Here is a 17,410-nt window from a genome sequence, read left to right as displayed (position 1 = left end):
CATTGCTTTGTTTGGGGCATTCACTGGGTGCTCATGGGAAAAGTGGCTTTGAATTGTACCTTGGAGGAAGGTACCTGAGAAGCTGGAGGGAGAGCATTTTAGGTAGTGGGATAATTTTCTGCAAAAATATCCCAAATGCCTAAACCAGTACCTCACACTAAGAGGAAATGCAACAATATTTGGTGAATTAATAAATAGAAGTTCCCTTTGATGCGTGAAGAGGTATTATAGAGATATGTGCAAGGTGTGAATGACTCCTTTCTTGGATGGAGTCAGAAAATGTTCCAGACAATGTGACATTATAGTTTGACTTTGAAGGATGTGTACTGTTTCTTTAGGAGGTGATATGGTTTGTCTGTGTTCCCACCCAATTTTCATCTTGAATTGTAGTTTCCACCAGGTGGAGACAATTGAATCACAGTAGTGATTCCCCCATCTTGTACTCATGATAGTGAGTAAGTTCTCACGAGATCTGATGGTTTTATAAGGGGTTTCCACCCCTCGTTCAGCTCTCATTCTCCTCCTTCCAGGTGCCATGTGAAGAAGGATATGTTCGCTTCCCCTTTCACCACAATTGTAAATTTCCTGAGGCCTCTCCAGCACTGTGGAACTGTAAGTCAATTAAACTGCTTTCCTTTATAAATTACCCAGTCTCAGGTATGTCCTTACAGCAATGTGAGAACAGACTAATACAGGAGGAGAAGTTGGGGAGGCATTTTGGACTCTGAGTCCAACAAAAGGAAACGGCAGGAGCAGGAGAACCAGGTGATAGAAGGCAGATAGAAGGATTGATGCAGTGACCAATAGCATCAAATGTTGATGAGAAGCTGGGGCAGTCAAGCATGATTGAGGTTAGGAGACATTTCCATGTGTTGGTGGAAAATGGATCAAAGAATAAAGCAGTCTGCTGAGTCACAAGTGGAGACCAGAGTGTAGTTACTCAATAATCTGGCAAGTCATGTGTAGGTGAAGATGAGTTGAAAACCTGAGAGAGGTTGATTTATTTTTTAATGAAGTCAGGTCCCTTGTCAATAGACTAAGGAGAAAGAGCAAACAGAAGAGGCAAGGATAAATATAGAAGAGGGCACAACTGATGCACTATGGTCCTGGAAGATACAGGAAGGATGGAATTCAGAGGGCAGAAAGGGGGAAAGTTTGCCCTGAAGAGAACTCATTATTACTCCAGAAGACTAGATGTAAGCAGGAGAGGATGGGCAGCTCACTACTCATGGGGAACCCAATACAAGTACTAATGTATCATGATACTGTGATGGAAGACAGTATTGCATCTTTATTGGTAACCAAATTGAATCCCGTTACTTTGCTTTATATGAAACAGCAGTCTAAAAAGGAGGCAATTAGGAGATGTCCTTTAAGAGGAATATTCAGGAAAAAAATTATTAGTAAACTACCCAATTATTAGTAAACATGAGATATTGATGAAATTTTCTGGCTAAATCAGAATTTACCTTAAAACTTATTGCACTTCCACCATTGTTAAAAGGGACTGAATTTTTCCTCCTTTTTTACTTTAGTGAGAATGATAAACTGAAAAAAAATTGTTTTGAAACTATTTAAATGACACAGAAGTTTCCTCTAAATTGTAATGATTATCCCCAGTTGCAGAGGTAGATTTAGATAATGTAAAAGATTGGTATGAATGAGTATGAAACTTTAAATTTCTCTGGACACAGCCTTTTTGCAAAACATTTCAATTCCAGTTGTAGCAAAAGTATTTAGTAAATTGAGTATCTGCCCTGATTATTTAGACTTTTACTTATTTTTGATTCTAAAAATTGTATCTGGAAATTAACTTATAGGAATTAGGAAATGAAAGATTATAATGAGTGGATTTTGTGGATCAAACTTTTGCTTATAAATTTTGTATGGGGTGGGTAATCTTTCTATTCTGCCATCAGCCAAAGAAGTGGGTTGTCTCTGAATATAACTATTACATTATCAGCCATAATAGTTTTTCCTCAAGGGCAATTTCTCAAACAAATGATTTCAAAATCAATAAACACCCTGTAGCCTTCTGTTTCAGAATTTACTTATTCATGAGATGCTTATCTCTCTGTAAATTCCCAGGAAGAATTCTTATTGCTTAATCCCACCATGTTGGATTGAATGCTTATCAGTTCAAAATTAGTTCTTATTAAATTTTCTTGGCAACTTTGTCACTGTCTCAGGGGTGTCTCCCCTAGAGAGTTGTTTTGACTTTTAAATCTTACATGAGTAGAAACTCATTTTAACATCCTAAAAATTATTAAACTCTGGTCTGCCCATTTGTAGTGAGTCGCATTGTGATGTTATTGGGACAAAGGCCATATGCCCACAAACAGTGATTTTTAAAGAGATTATTTTGTAAGCCTGCATGTTTTCATTATTAGACACTAACAGTCTCCATCACTGACAGATAGTGACAAATTGAAAGCTGACACACGGTAGAGCCTAGCTCAGGTGCCTTCTCATTTTTCACCTGGAAGGTTATTGCTGCTGTCCTTTTGTTGGCCATGGCATCATTAGTGGCTTCTGTCCCAATCTAGGGATGTGATCTGGTGTCTGTGGAATTATTTTACATAGCCAGGTAACTGAAGAGTGATGGTCGGCTTTTACTGCCTGATTGTAGGAGAAGATGCCTGCTCAAGATAGCTAGAGCCTCAGAAATAATGCTCTGCTGTGGGCTCATTTGAATAATCTCGCTACTCATTAAACACAGCTGCAAGGCAAGAGGCGGCAGAGTTCAAAAGGCAAGCCAAGGGAATATATTAGTAATAGAATTATAGTTTAAGCCTTTAGGCATGTTTCCCCAATATTTTTGTACTTCATTAATTACAACAAGAACAGTTTCGTCACTTACTAAAAAAAGGTTAGAGGAATATTTTGACTAAGAAATGTAAGTAAAGTGTATATATTTTATAAAAGTGTTAGGTATGCTGCAATTAAATTTTAAGAAAAACTCTGGAAGTTATCCAACAAGTCATTTCCTCATTGTACAATTTAAATCCCTGGTGATCTGGAATTAGAAATGTCGGCATGATTTAGCTTCATGAGTCACTTTACCCTAGGCATAGTACATGGATGTCCTCACACAGTCCTCCCAAGCTCTCTCTCTGTGTGTGTGTGTGTGAGAGAGAGAGAGAATTTGTTCTGTTTAGTGCTTTCTAGTTTAAATCTCAGAGTGCCTCTTACCCTCGCACACTCAGAACATCAAATTTATCATAGAACTAGAAAATATTCAATAAATATTCGATGAGAGGAGAAATGGGAATAGAAATAAAAGGTAAAAACAAAACGCAAATATTTCCTTTCGAGGGCCTTATGGGCGGTATTTCTTCTCCTCCCTGTCTTTGAGGTTCAGGGTCACTTTGGGTTCCTCTTGAGTTGTAGGTGCTAAGGGCATAATTTTGTTCCTGATCTATCTCTACCCCTTAATCTTGTCCACCACACCATCTTGTGTGAATGACTCAGAAACATATTTTAAGATATTAAAATGTATTTAAATTCTGAATGGCTTAACTTTGAATCCAATTCTGTTTACTCTCTTGGGCTGCGAATTGAATTGAGCTGAGTTTTATTACCCCAGGGACTCATGTCCTCTTCCAATATAAAAGCAAAGGGCATTTGCTTTGTCACACAGCTTCCATAGGGAATTTAAGGGTACAGTGAAGTCCAAGGGTGGACAGTTGCTTTGTTTCTTCTCTCCTTACACACCGACCTAAATTGACAGATAATGAAGGTAAATGTGTCACAACTAGAAGTTGCAGCATAATTCCAGTTCTCTGTTTTCATTCTTCTTTATTCCATTCTTTCTAAAGCCTGGTGGCAATATGTTGACCCAAAGTAAATGCTATACTTTGAAATCAAACTATTGGAGAGATTTTTTAAAAATTTTCTATACATCTTATACATTTAGCATTGTATGAATAGAGTTCCTCTCAGGTGAATTTTCCAGATAATTGAATATTACCACTTCTACGGCAAAGTTTGAAGAAGAATAAACCAATAGCTTGTGATTTTGTTTTGTGTTTAGACTCTACCCCTATCTACATGACTTTGTATTTGTGAGATAATAGATAAGAAGTGAGTATGATAGATTGAAAAACGGGCTTTCAAAGATCTTCATGTCCTAATTACTAGAACCTTCGAATGTTATGTCATATGGCAAAAAAGGTTTTTGTGAGTATGATCAAATTAAGACTCTTGGGATGGGGAGATTGTCCTGGATTAGTCACTTGGGCCCCAAGGAGCCTTGTAAGGATCGATCCCAAGTGTTGGTAAGAGGGAGGCAGTGGGAAATTTGGCACATACAATGAAGATGGTAATGTGAAGACAGAACAGAGAAAGATTTCAAGATATTGGCCTTGAAGATTTGGGGTGATACAGCCGTAAACCAAGGAATGCTTGCAACCAGAAGTTGCAAGAGGCAGGGAACAAATTCTCTCCTAGAACTTCTGAAGGAAGCGTGGCCCTGATGACACCTTGATTTTGGCCTGACTTTGGATTTGTGACCTCCAGAACTATGAAAGAATAAGTTCGTGCTGTTTAAAACCACCGAGAATGCAGTAATTTGTTATGGTGGTAATAGGAAATTAATACAATAAGGCACTCATAATATTCTAACTTTGGGGCTCACCAGTCAGACAAATGAACCTACACAACACTGTTTAAAAATTCTATTTTTGCAAATGATTTTCTAGGCTAGTTGAAGTACAGCCCAACTATCAATTTCAACTCAGCATTTATCAAGCAAAAAATTAAAGGGAAAAGAAACCTGATTTGAGGGCTGTGAAACAAAAGGAAAAAAGTGACAAGGTACTCATTAGCTCATTTGTTCCTCTTATTTCTGACCTGAAAGTACTAGTCCTGGCAACCTAGATGTTTTTCTCAGAAAGGAAGTAGATGGCAATGGATGTGATACAAATGAATCCTTTTGGGCCAGGATTTGGCTGCTGCTGTGTTCCCATTTTCAGTTGCTTGCCACATTCTTAAAGGGGATGTCATGAGACATCAACTTGGGTCTCATAGTATCAGGTGACACTACATTCCTGTTTCTGCCTGTGACTCTGACTTTTGGTCCCCAAATAATATAGGCAGCCCTGATTTTTAAAAAAATTTGATTTATTTCCATCCTCATTTGTTTCCCAGGCTATTGAGGTATAATTGACAAATGCAAATGTATAATTTAAGATGTACAACATGATGTTTTGATATATAAATACTGCTTTGAAATAAAACTACTAAATACATTTATTTTTTTAATTTTCAATACATCTTAAACATTTAGCATTGTATGAATAAAGAGTTCCTCTCAGGTGAATTTTCCAGACAATTGAATATTACCACTTCCGTGGCAAAGTTTAAAGAAGAATAAACCAATAGCTTGTGACTTGGTTTTGGGCTTAAACTCTACCTCTATCTACGTGACTTTGTATTTGTAAGATAATAGGTAAGAAGTGAGTATGGTAGATTGAAAGACAGGCCTTCAAAGATCTTCATGTCCTAATTACTAGAACCTGTAAATGTTACCTTATATGGCAAAAAATGTCCTTGTGAATATGATTAAATTAAAACTCCTGGGATGGGGAGATTGGCCTGGATTAGTCATATATGTGCTGAGAAATGATAATCACTATCTAGCTAATCAACATATTCACCACCTCACCTAGTGACCTTTTTTGTGGTGAGAACCTTTAAGATCTATTCTTAGAAAATGTTACATATCTGATACAGTATTATTAACTATAGTTATCATGCTGTATCTGCAGAAGTTATTCTGTATAATTTAAACATTATACATTTTGACCAACATCTTTTTATTATCTCCATGCTCCCCAGACCCTACCAATCACTATTCTACTCTTTGCTTCTATGAGTTCTACTTTTTTACATTCTACATGTAAGTGAAGTCATGTGGTATTTGTCTTTCTGTGCCTGACTTATTTCACTTAGAATAATATCCTCCAGTTGTTGTAAATGGCAACATTTTTTTCTTTAAGACTGAATAATATTTAATTGTATATATAATATATACTATTTTTTATCCAGTCATCTGTTGATGAACACTTGGGCTGATTTTATATCCTGGATATTGTGAATAATGCTTCAATAAACATGAGAATGCAGATACATCTTCAAGATACTGATTTTATTTTCATTGAATATATGTACTCAGTAGTGGGATTTTTGAATGATATGGTAGTTTTATTTTAGTTTTTTGAGAAACCTCCATACTGTTTTCTATAATGACTGTGTTAATTTACATTCCCACCAACAGTGTACAAGGGTGCCCTTTCTCTACATCCTCACCAACACTTATCTTTTGTTTTTCTGATATTCTAATAGGTGTGAGGTGTGATATCTCATTGTGGGTTGTTTTTTTTTTTTTTTTTTTTTTACAGGCTGGAGTGCAGTGGCGCAATCTCAGCTCACTGCAACCTCCATCTCCTGGGTTCAAGCAATTCTCTGGCCTCAGCCTCCTGAGTAGCTGGGACTATGGGTGTGCGCCACCACCCCCAGCTATTTTTTTATTTTTTATTTTATTTTTTTAATAGAGATGGGGTTTCACCATGTTGGCCAAGATGGTCTTGATCTCTTGATCTCGTCATCCACCTGCCATGCCCTCCCAAAGTGCTGGAATTGTATGTGTGAGCTGCTGTGCCCGACTCTCATTGTGGTTTTAATTTGCATTTTCCTGATGATTAGTGATGAGCATTTTTCAAATACCTGTTGTCCACTTTTATATCTTCTTTAGAAAAATGCCTATTTTAAAATTGAGTTATTTATTTGATTGCTATTTAGTTGTTTGAGTTATGTATGTATTTTAGATATTAACCCCTTATAAGATGTATTGCAACTATTGTAAATGGGATTGTTTCCTTGATTTTTCTAATTACTGTTGCTAGTGTACAAAAAGGCATTGAATTTTTATATGTTGATTTTGTACCCTGCAACTTTACTGAATTTTGTTTATTATTCCTGACAGGGGTTTTTCTTGGTGAAGCTTTTAGGTTTTTCTGTGAGTAAGATTATGTCACCTGTAAACAGAAATAATTTTACTTCTTCATTTACAATTTTGATGCCTTTTATTTCTTTTCCTTAACTGATTGCTATAGCTAGGAGTTCCAGTACTGTGTTGAGTAGAAGTGATAAAAGTGGGTATACTTTACTTGTTTCTGATCTTAGAGAAAAAGCTTTTAGCTTTTCTGTATTGAGTATAATGTTAGTTGTGAGCCTGTCATATATGGCCTTTATTATGTTGAGTTATGTTCCTTCTATTTCTAATTTGTTGAGAGATTATATCATGAAAGTATATTGAGTTTTATCAAATACTCTTTCTGCATCTATTGGATTGTCATATGGCTTTTATCTTTCCTTTTGGTTAATTTGGTATATTTATTTTTGTATGTTGAATCATCCTCGCACCTCAGGGATAAATCCCACTTGTTCATGTTGTCTGATATTTGTTGTACTATTGAATTTTTTAGTATTTTGTAGAGGAGTTTTGCTTCCATATTTATCATGGATGTTGGCCGGTAACTTTCTTTTCATATAGTGTCCTTATCTAGCTTTGGTATCAAAGTAATGCTGGCCTTGTATGATGGTTTTTAAAGGGTTTCCTAATCATTTCTGGAAAAGTTTGAGAAGAATAGCTGCTAAGTCTTATTTAAATACCAGTAGAATTCACCCCTGAAGCTGTCAAGTCCTAAACTTTTCTTTGTGGTGAGATTTTTGATTCCTGGTTTAATCTTACTCATTTTTGGTTTGTTAATATTTTCTTTTTATTCATTATTCTGTGTTGTTAGGTTCTGTTTTTCTAAATTTATTCCCTCCTTCTAGGTTATTTAATTTTTTTTCCATGTGATTGTTTATAGTAGTCTCATGATCTTACAAAGATCAGACAACATGAACAAGTGAGTTTTTTTCCTATGGTATCATTTGTAATGTTTGCTTTTTATTTGTGATTTATTTATTTGAATTCTCTTTCATTTTGTCTTATTTAGGCTAGCTAAGAGTTTGTCAATTTTATCTTTTCAAAAAACCAATTTATAGTTTCATTGGTCTATTTTTTTTCTAGTGTCTATTTTATTTATTTCTGCTCTGCATTTTATTATTCCCTTCCTTCTGCTAACTCTGATTTAGTTTATTTTTCTTTCTCTAGTTTATTGAGGTGTATGTCCACTTTTATTTGTCTTAATTTTTTGTTTGTTTTTTCTTTTCATTTCTTCTTTGACCTATTGGTTGTTTAGGAATGTGTTGTGTAATTTCCACATATTAATGAGTTTTCCACTTTTCTTCCTGTTATTGATTTTAAGTTTCTTACCACTATGGTCAGAAAAAATACCTGATATGATTTAAATCTTCTTAAATTTGTTAAGACTTGCTCTGTGGTCCAATATTTGATCTGTCATGGAGAAGGCTTTGTATGTCCAGCCTGCTGCTGTTGTATTGAATGTGCTGTGCATGTCTATTAGGTCCATTTGATGTGTAATGTTGTTCAAATCCAGTATTTCCTTATTGATTTTCTATCTGAATGATATACCCATTGTTGAAAGTGGGGTGTTGAAGTCCCCTACCATTATTGTATTGCCGTCTATTTTTCCCTTTAGTTCTGTTAACATTTGCTTTATATGTTAAGTTGTCTAATGTTGGGTGCATATATTTTTACAATCGTTATATTCTCTTGATGAATTGACTCCATTATCATTATATGATGACCTTGTCCCTTGTGACAGTTTTCGGCTTAAAGTTTGTTTTGTTTGATAAATATGGCTGCTCCCGCTCTCTTTGGGTTATCATTTGCATGAATATCTTTTCTATGCCTTCGCTTTCAGTCCATGTGTCTCCTTAATGCTAAAGTAAGTTTCCTGTAGGGAGCATATAGTTGGATCTTGTTTTTCTCTTATCTATGTAGCCAAATTATCTTATTGATAAATAAGAACATTTTTGTCATTTTGTTAATTGTTTTCTGACTGTTTTATAGTTCCCTTTTTCTTTCTTTCTCTCTTGTTGTCTTTATTTATGATTTAATAATTTAGACTTTTTTTAGTATTATGTTTTGATTTCTTTCTCTTTTGTATATCTACTACAGATATTTTCTTTGTGGTTATCATGATGCTTACATAAAGTCTTACAGTTGTACAAATAATTTCTTTGTGGTTATCATAAGGCTTACATAAAGTCTTATAGTTGTACAGATATTTTCTTTGTGGTTATCATGAGCTTACATAAAGTCTTACAGTTGTAACAGTCTATTTTAACCTCATAACAACTTAATTTCAACTGCATACAAAAACTACATGGTAACTTGTGCTACCACATTTTATCTTATTGATGTCACAATTTACATATTTTTATATTCTTTATCCATTAATAAATTATTCCAGTTACACTTTAAAAGTAATTTTATCTTTTGATGTTTATACTAAAGAGTTAAATGTAATTTATTAATCAACATTTCAGTATTAAAATATTCTAAACATAACTATATTCTTACCTTTACAATGAGTTTTATACTTTCACAACTTACCATGTTATTAGTTGGAACCTTTTTCTTTCAATTTTAAGAACTCCTCTCAGCATTTCTTGTAAGGCAGATATAGCAATGATGAACTCTTTCAGCTTTCATTTGTCTAGGAAAGTCCTTATCTTTTTCGTTTCTGAAGAACACAATTTACAGAGTATAGTGTTCTTGTTTGAATGGTTTTTTCTTGTTCTTTCTGCACTTTGAATATATCATCCACTCTCTCCAAGTCTGCAAGATTTCTGCTGAGAAATCCACTTATAGTCACTTGGGAATCCCCTTGTATAAGCAATTTGCTCTTGCTGCTTTCAAAAATTTCTCTTGGTCTTTGACTTTGAATAATTTGATTTAATAAGTCTTGGTGAACCTCTCTTTAGGTTTCATGTGTAGGAGTTCTTTGGGATTCATGGATATAAATGTTTATTTCCCTCTTCAAATTGGAAAGTTTTCAGTCATTATTTCTTTAAACAAGGTTTCTGTTCCAGTCTTTTTCTCTGCTGCTTCTGAGAGCCCTATAATTCAAATCTTGGTTCACTTGACATTGTCTTAGGTCCTCTAGATTTTCCTCATTTTTTTTCATTTTGTCTTCTGACTAGGTAAAGTAGTCTCATATAACCTGTCTTTAAGCCTATTATTTCTTCTGCTTGATTGAATATGCTGTTGAGGCTCTTGATGAAAATTTTCAGTTCAGTCATCCTGTTCCTTATCTCCAGAATTTGTTTGATTCTTTTTTAGGGTTTGAATCTCTGTTGAACTTCTCATTTGTTTGTGTACTGTTTTCCTGTTTTCTTGTAGTTGTCTGTCTGTGCTCTCTTATAATTCACTGAGCTTCCTTAAGATGATTATTTTAATTCTTTTCAGGAAGTTCATAAATTGCCATTTCCTTAGGATCAGCTACTGCTACTTAATTTTGTTTCTTTGGTAGTGTCATGTTTCTTGATTATTTGTGATCTTTATAGTCTTGTGTTGGTGTCTGCACATCTGAAAAAGCAAGCACCTCTTCCCTTTTTTATAAGCTGCCTTTGACAGGAAAAGCCCTTCTAGAGATTCTCAGCAGATTGGCTAATGGGGTTCATGGGTAGACTCGCTGCTGGAGTCCTTGGGCAGGCTGGACTTGTGCCTGGTCCACTGGAATTGGCTTGGTGCCTAAGTTTATAGGGGTGGGCATGGAGTCTGGGTCATCTGGGGCAGGCCTGGAGTCTTGGTCTGCATGGGTGGGCCTGGTGTTTGGGTCTGTTAGGACGGTCATGGAACCTAGGTATGCAAGGGTGAGCTTGGTGCCTCAAATCATGGGGGCAGTGGAAGTCAGACTGGCACTGGGGCAGGGTTGCGTCCTGAGCCTGTAGGGGCTTGCCTGGTACTATGGTTTACTAGAGAATGCTTGGTGCTTGGGTCCGCAGCAAAGTTGAATGTTCACTTCACTCTTTCCTCCACGTGGAGAGTACCTCTCTTTGTACTGTGCTTCCTGGGATTGGTGGAGAGGTAAGGTAAATAATGTGAAGCTGTGCTACCCTCTTCAATGTGTTTTTTCTTACTTCTGTGCCCCACCCAGATGATGTATTTCTTAGCTCTTTGAAGATGTTTTTCTGAAGGGATGGTTATTTAAATTGATATTTCTGCAAGAGGATGAGTGCTGAAAATTCTTATTTTGCTGTCTTATTGATGCAGTAACCTAGTCTTGGCTTTTAAAGGTCTTCTCCACCAAGGCTGTTATATCAGAAGCCTCATCAGAGATGAAGCTTTTCATTGGCCAGTTTTCTAAGACCTCCTACTATTAGCCCTACCAGTTTTATTTTACTTAGGGAGACAAGTTCAAAACATTTCTCTGGCTAGATTGGTAAAGCCAGAAAAAAATATCTTTTACACAAAAACCTGAAACATGGACTCTAACATATCTGGTTGACTTTGCTTCTGTGGAGAAGAGGGAAATCAGATCTCTTGCTGGGCAACTCTTATAGCAAGGAAAACACCTATCATATATTTTCTTCTTCAGGTTTAGCTATCTTAGAGTTTAGAACTTTAAGAAATATTCTGTGTATGTCTAAACACAGTTATTACATGGGCAGCAAGACTTCACTAATTTAGAATAATAATGTGTGGGTGGTAGGGGACAGTGACAATTGACAATCCGGTTGAAGAAAATTTTTAAAGAGTACTTTGATGTCAGCTAGATACATACTAGACACTAAGATATATATGAATGTTGGTCAGTGGAATAAAGCAAGTTGAATTAATTGAAACATTCTTTCACAGTGAACCAAAAAGGTAAGCATCACTTAACATTCAGGAATTTATAATGTCTCTTCAGTGGTCCAATTTAAAATACCTAAATTACACATTCATTAAGAAATTCTTTATTTCAAGAGCCTTTGGTTGGAAACAGTAACTGATTTTAGACTAGATTCCTTCACCAGTGAAATCCCAAAAAGGTTTCATAGGAATGTATTATCTTGATCTTAAGTAATAGAGAAAATAGATACCATGTTTGTGAATTAAAATTTTTGTCTTCCTTTTTAGAACGAAGATGATTATTAGTTTGTTCTACATATTATCTGAGTACAAGCCTCTTTTAAAACTTCAACCCAATGCATTTTTTCTTCTTTCTTTCCAACTCCTTCAAAATTGTTCTTGGAAAGAGGAATAGTGATGTAGTTGTTAAACCCATTGGATTTCTTTAGTCCTTATTTTATAGACTTCTTGGAAGACGTGCATAATCTTGTATCTGCAGTGAACCCAGTGACACAACTTGCCATCTGTCCTGAGAAGAATTCTTTTGATCTGGAACAAGTATGGCCTAAAGGTGCCAGTTACCCTGATTATTGACTCAAGTTGTTGACTTCCTGTTCTGTTCTCAGTACTCCCTTTGGGTAGGCCCAGTGCTGCTAGCTGAGAGTAAGATAGTAAGAACAATCTAAACTCTGATCCCAGGGCAACCCATCAAAGTTCTGATCCTAAGCTAACTTCACAGGCCATCAGGTGAAATCCACAGTTCCTTCCAGGCCAACTGGTATAAGGGTGAAATAACTGCATTATTGCATATATTTTAAGACATAATTTTTCACATTTTAGCATATTTTATAATTCATGGCATTTCAAATCAATATAAGCCTGGGTTGATATCAACTTCCCTGAAGGATTTGAGTTTCCTTCTTTCTACCAGTCACTGGGGCCACTAACCTGAAATCACTTTAAACTACATTTTCTGCTTGAGGTCTCTTTTGGCTACACTGAAGGTGTGAATTCAGACCAAAGCCTGTGCTTTGTCTCATACACTTAGGGGAGAGTTTTTAATTTCCTCTTCACAAATTGCCAAAATTGAGGCACTTCTTTACCGTCCGTTTGTGTGATGCTTATTTCTTATTTACTCTTACACCGACGATGTGATCCTTTTGTCTTCCAGGTTTTGTCGGGGTGCTTTTCCTCTCTTAACATTATATTTTACAATGGTGCATTATCTGTTCAAAGACAATAGGAGAACAACAGATTAGTGTTGTATCCAGAAGCTCTCCAGCAGGTAGGCTCAATTTAATTTTTTTAGGGAGAGCTTAAATTATTTCTGTCCTGATGACACCTTTCGTCTGTATGTAGCACACAGCCCTCTCCTCTCTCCCTTCAGCACCTTCCCAAATTTTCCCTTAAGGTAGAACAAACAACTGAAAATAGTTCCATGTCTATGTTTGTTTTTCAAAATAATACCAACAGCATGCAGTGGAGACCCCCATGACTAGGTCAACCAGAAGTGAGTTTGATCTTTATTGAACTTTATTAACATGTAAAGTTTAGTCTTTATTGAAATTAACCTTAACCCTATTTGATCGCACTCCCACTGTGTTCTTGATTTGCCTTATTGCTGGGCTGGCAAGAAGGCACAGCAGTTCACATTTCCACCATTTTCTTCCTCCAGTTTTAACTGTCTTTTCTGGTGCACCAGTATATTCTACCTCGAAATTTACTAAGTTAACTCTTTTTATTTCAAATAGCTTTGAAACTTTTCTCTTCCACTGTATACAACAGATTGACCTGAATTCCTGTCCTATTAGCACATCTCACATAATTCGTGTTATAATGCTGACACTTGCTACATCTTGGAATGTTTTTTTCTTGTCTTTGTCTGTTCAGGCGAATATGACAAAATACCATAACGTAGGTAGCTTATGAACAACAGAAATTTATTTCTCATAATTCTTGAGGTTGGGGAGTCCAAGATCAAGGCACCAGCAGCTCCGACGTCTAGTGAGGTCTTATTCTCTGCTTCATAAAGGACAGCTTCTTGCTTAATCCTCCCATCATAAAAGGAACAAGGCAGCTCTCTGGGGCCCTGCCTAAAAGAACACTAATTCCATTCATAAAGGTTCCACCCTCATGACGCAAGCACCTCCCAAAGGCCTCATCTCTTAATACTATCACCTTGTGAAGTTCTAAGTGAGGTAACTCAGGAATGGAAAACCAAATATCATGTATTCTCACTTATAAGTGGGAGCTAATCTATGAGTACACAGAGGCATACAGAGTGATATAATGGACTTTGAAGACTCAGAAGAGGGAGGGTGAAGGTGGGTTAGGAATAAAAAACTATGCACTGAGTGCAATGTATACCGCTTGGGGGATGGATACACTAAAATCTCAGAATTTATTACTATACAATTAATCCATGTAACCAAAAATCATTTATATCTCAAAAGCTATAGAAATTTAAAAATATGTTAAAAAAATCTGAAGTCTCCAGAATAATGTTTCTTGAATTGAGGTGCAGCCTTCCAAACACACTGAGGTACCCTAAAAGCTCTGGATGGTCCCACCCATGGCAACGTTAGGTGTAGCCATGCTGCAGCTCCTCCTAGGTTGGAATTGTGTGCCAGTAGTTCTCCTAGGCTGGAATTGCAGGCTGGTGGCTCTGATGGTCTGAAGTTACCATGGCAGTCTTAACCCTATGGTACCACTAAGTATTGCCCTAGTGGGGATTCTGGTCACCCTATGTTGAAGTTGGACACAAACATTCAGTTCATAGTACTTGCCTTCTTTGACAACATACTTTCATGGTTTTTTTTTCCTAGCTTCCCTGGCCACACTTGACCCTTAAATATTGATATTTCTCAGGATTCTTCCCTAGGGGCTCTTTCTAGTTTCACTCTGTGTATCTTCTGTAATCCACTTTATCAATACTCTTAGAGTTTCCATTATAATTGTGTGGCTGATGATTCATCTCCCCAATCCCTATCTTCAGATGAGCTCATCTCCGCTATCCTCATCTCTGAATGAGCTCTAAACCCAACTACCTTGTTGCCCTCAGATGTCACAGGCACCTGAAACTCAATAACTCTAAAAGGAGCCCGGTGCTTTTCTCACAAATGTGTACCCTCTTCTGTATTTCCAGTCATGGTCAGTGGCACCATCTTTCAGTCCATGGCTTATCCTCCAGACCTGGATACCATCCTTACTGCACCAGTTACTAGCTTTATAAGCTAATTATTTATTTATTTTTCTCTAAATCTCATGTTCCTCATTTATAAAACAGGAAAAATAATCCCTATTCATTGACTTGTTATATATATATCCATATATATATATACATATATGTATCCCTGGAGTATACATCTTAGATTATATGTATATACATCTATATATATCTCCACACACACACACATATATATTTATATATATATATAGTCTAAGATGTACACTTCTTACTGGTAAGATTTTAGTTCATAGTTTGGTTAAGATTTTAGTTCCTGGCTCACGCCTGTAATCTCAGCACTTTGGGAGGCCGAGGCAGGTGGATCACAAGGTCAGGAGTTCGAGACCAGCCTGGCCAAGATGTTGAAACCCCATCTCTACTAAAAATACAAAAATTAGCTGGGCGCAGTAGCATGTGCCTGTAATCTCAGCTACTTAGGAGGCTGAGGCAGGAGAATCGCTTGAACCTGGCAGGTGGAGGTTGCAGTGAGCTGAGATTGCGCCATTGCACTCCAGCCTGGGCAACAGAGTGAGACTCTGTCTCAAAACAAACAAACAAACAAACAAACAAAAAAAAAAAACAGAGAAAGACTCTGTCTAAAAAAAAAAAAAAGGATTTTTAGTATCCCTTAAGCATATTACTGCAACTGGTTTCCTTGCCTCCAATCTTGCCAGCTGTCAATGTATTTTCCAGCATTCATCCAGAATAATTTTCCTAATGACACATCTGATCATAAAACGCTTCTGCCTAGAAATTTTTAAAAGTTTCCTTTGTCCTAAATATGGCATCCGAATGTCTTTTGAGGGTCCCTGTGGTCTGGGTCTGCTAATCTCTCCTGCCTCGTTACCTTATGCACATTTATTTTGAACAACGATGACAGACATGTGCCAGTCTCTTTCTCTCCTCACAGATGTTGCACTTGCATTTCCTCTTGGAATCATTTACCTCTTTCTCTTTTCTTGGTTAACTCCTATTTATCTTTCAGATCCCAATTTCAGAGTCAGGGTTACTTATAACTCCTTATGCACTTCTTTTTCTCCCCCAGTTTTGTTGAGGTATAATTGACAAATAAAAACTGTATATATTTAAGGCATACAATATGATAATTTTATTTCTCTATACATTGTGTAATGATAAACACAATCAAGTTAACATAACCTTCACCACACAGTTACAATTTTATGTGTCTGGTGGGGGATGGGCATGGGGACACTTAAGGTCTGTTCTTTTAGCAAATTTCAAGTAAATAACATAGTATTATAAAATATGGTCACCATGCTATGCATTAGATCCTCAGAACTTACTCATTTTATATCTGAAAGTTTGTACCCTTGAGCAACATCTGCCCATTTTTCCCAGCTTCCTTCCCTGGCAACTATTATTCCACTCTCTGCTTGTATGAATCTGAGTTATTTAGAGTTCACTTAGAAGTGAGATCCTGCTGTATTTGTTTTTTGAGACTGGATTCTTTAATGTAGTTTAATGTTCCCTAGGTTCATCCATGTTGCAAATGGCAGGACTGCCTTCTTTTTTATGATTGAATAATATTGTGTATTTACACACCACATATTCTTTATCAGTTTATCTGTTGATGGACACTTAGGTTATTTTCATATCTTGGCTATTGTAAATAATGCCACAATGAACATGGCAGTGATCTTTTGGCTGTAACATCGAAAACATGGCAATGAAAATAAAAATAAACAAGTAAGACTACATCAAAGTAAAAAGCTTCTGCATAGCCAAGGAAACAAAAAAATGAAAGGCAGTCTATAGAATGGGAGAAAATACTTGCAAACCATATATCTGATAACAGATTAATACCCAAAATGTTGTTAGCTTAAGACCCTCAGTGGAAAAAGAAAATAAAGTAAAGTAATAAAAGGAAAAAATACCCAAATATATAAGAAATTCATAAAACTCAATAGCAACAAACATACAACAAAACAAAACAAATAGAAACAATTAACCTGATTACAAAATGGACAAAGGATGCAAAGAGACATTTTTCCAAAGAAGACAAATGGCCAACAGGTATAAGGTGTTCAACATCATGAATCATCAGGGAAATGCAAATCAAAACTACAACGAGATATTAACTCACACCTGTTAGGATGGCTTTTCTCAAATGTTGGCAAGGATGTGATAAAAAGAGAGCTGTTGGTAGGAATGTAAATTGGCACATTATGGAAAACAATATGAAGATGCCTCAAAAAATTGAAAATAGAACTACCATATGATCTAGCAGTCTCACTTCTGGGTATGTATCCAAAGGAAATAAAATCAATATTTCAAAGAGATATCCTTCTGCACATCTTTAATGTTCAGATCACTCTTACCACTTCAATATATCGTGCTATATTGAAATTGCTGATGGGTGCAGTGGCTCTGGCCTGTAATCCCAGCTACTTGGGAGACTGAGGTGGGAAGGA

Source organism: Sapajus apella, unplaced genomic scaffold (genome assembly GCF_009761245.1).
Source record: "Sapajus apella isolate SASKATOON/1434 unplaced genomic scaffold, GSC_monkey_1.0 scaffold2, whole genome shotgun sequence".
Taxonomy (NCBI): Eukaryota; Metazoa; Chordata; class Mammalia; order Primates; family Cebidae; genus Sapajus; species Sapajus apella.
This window is presented reverse-complemented; position numbering follows the sequence as displayed.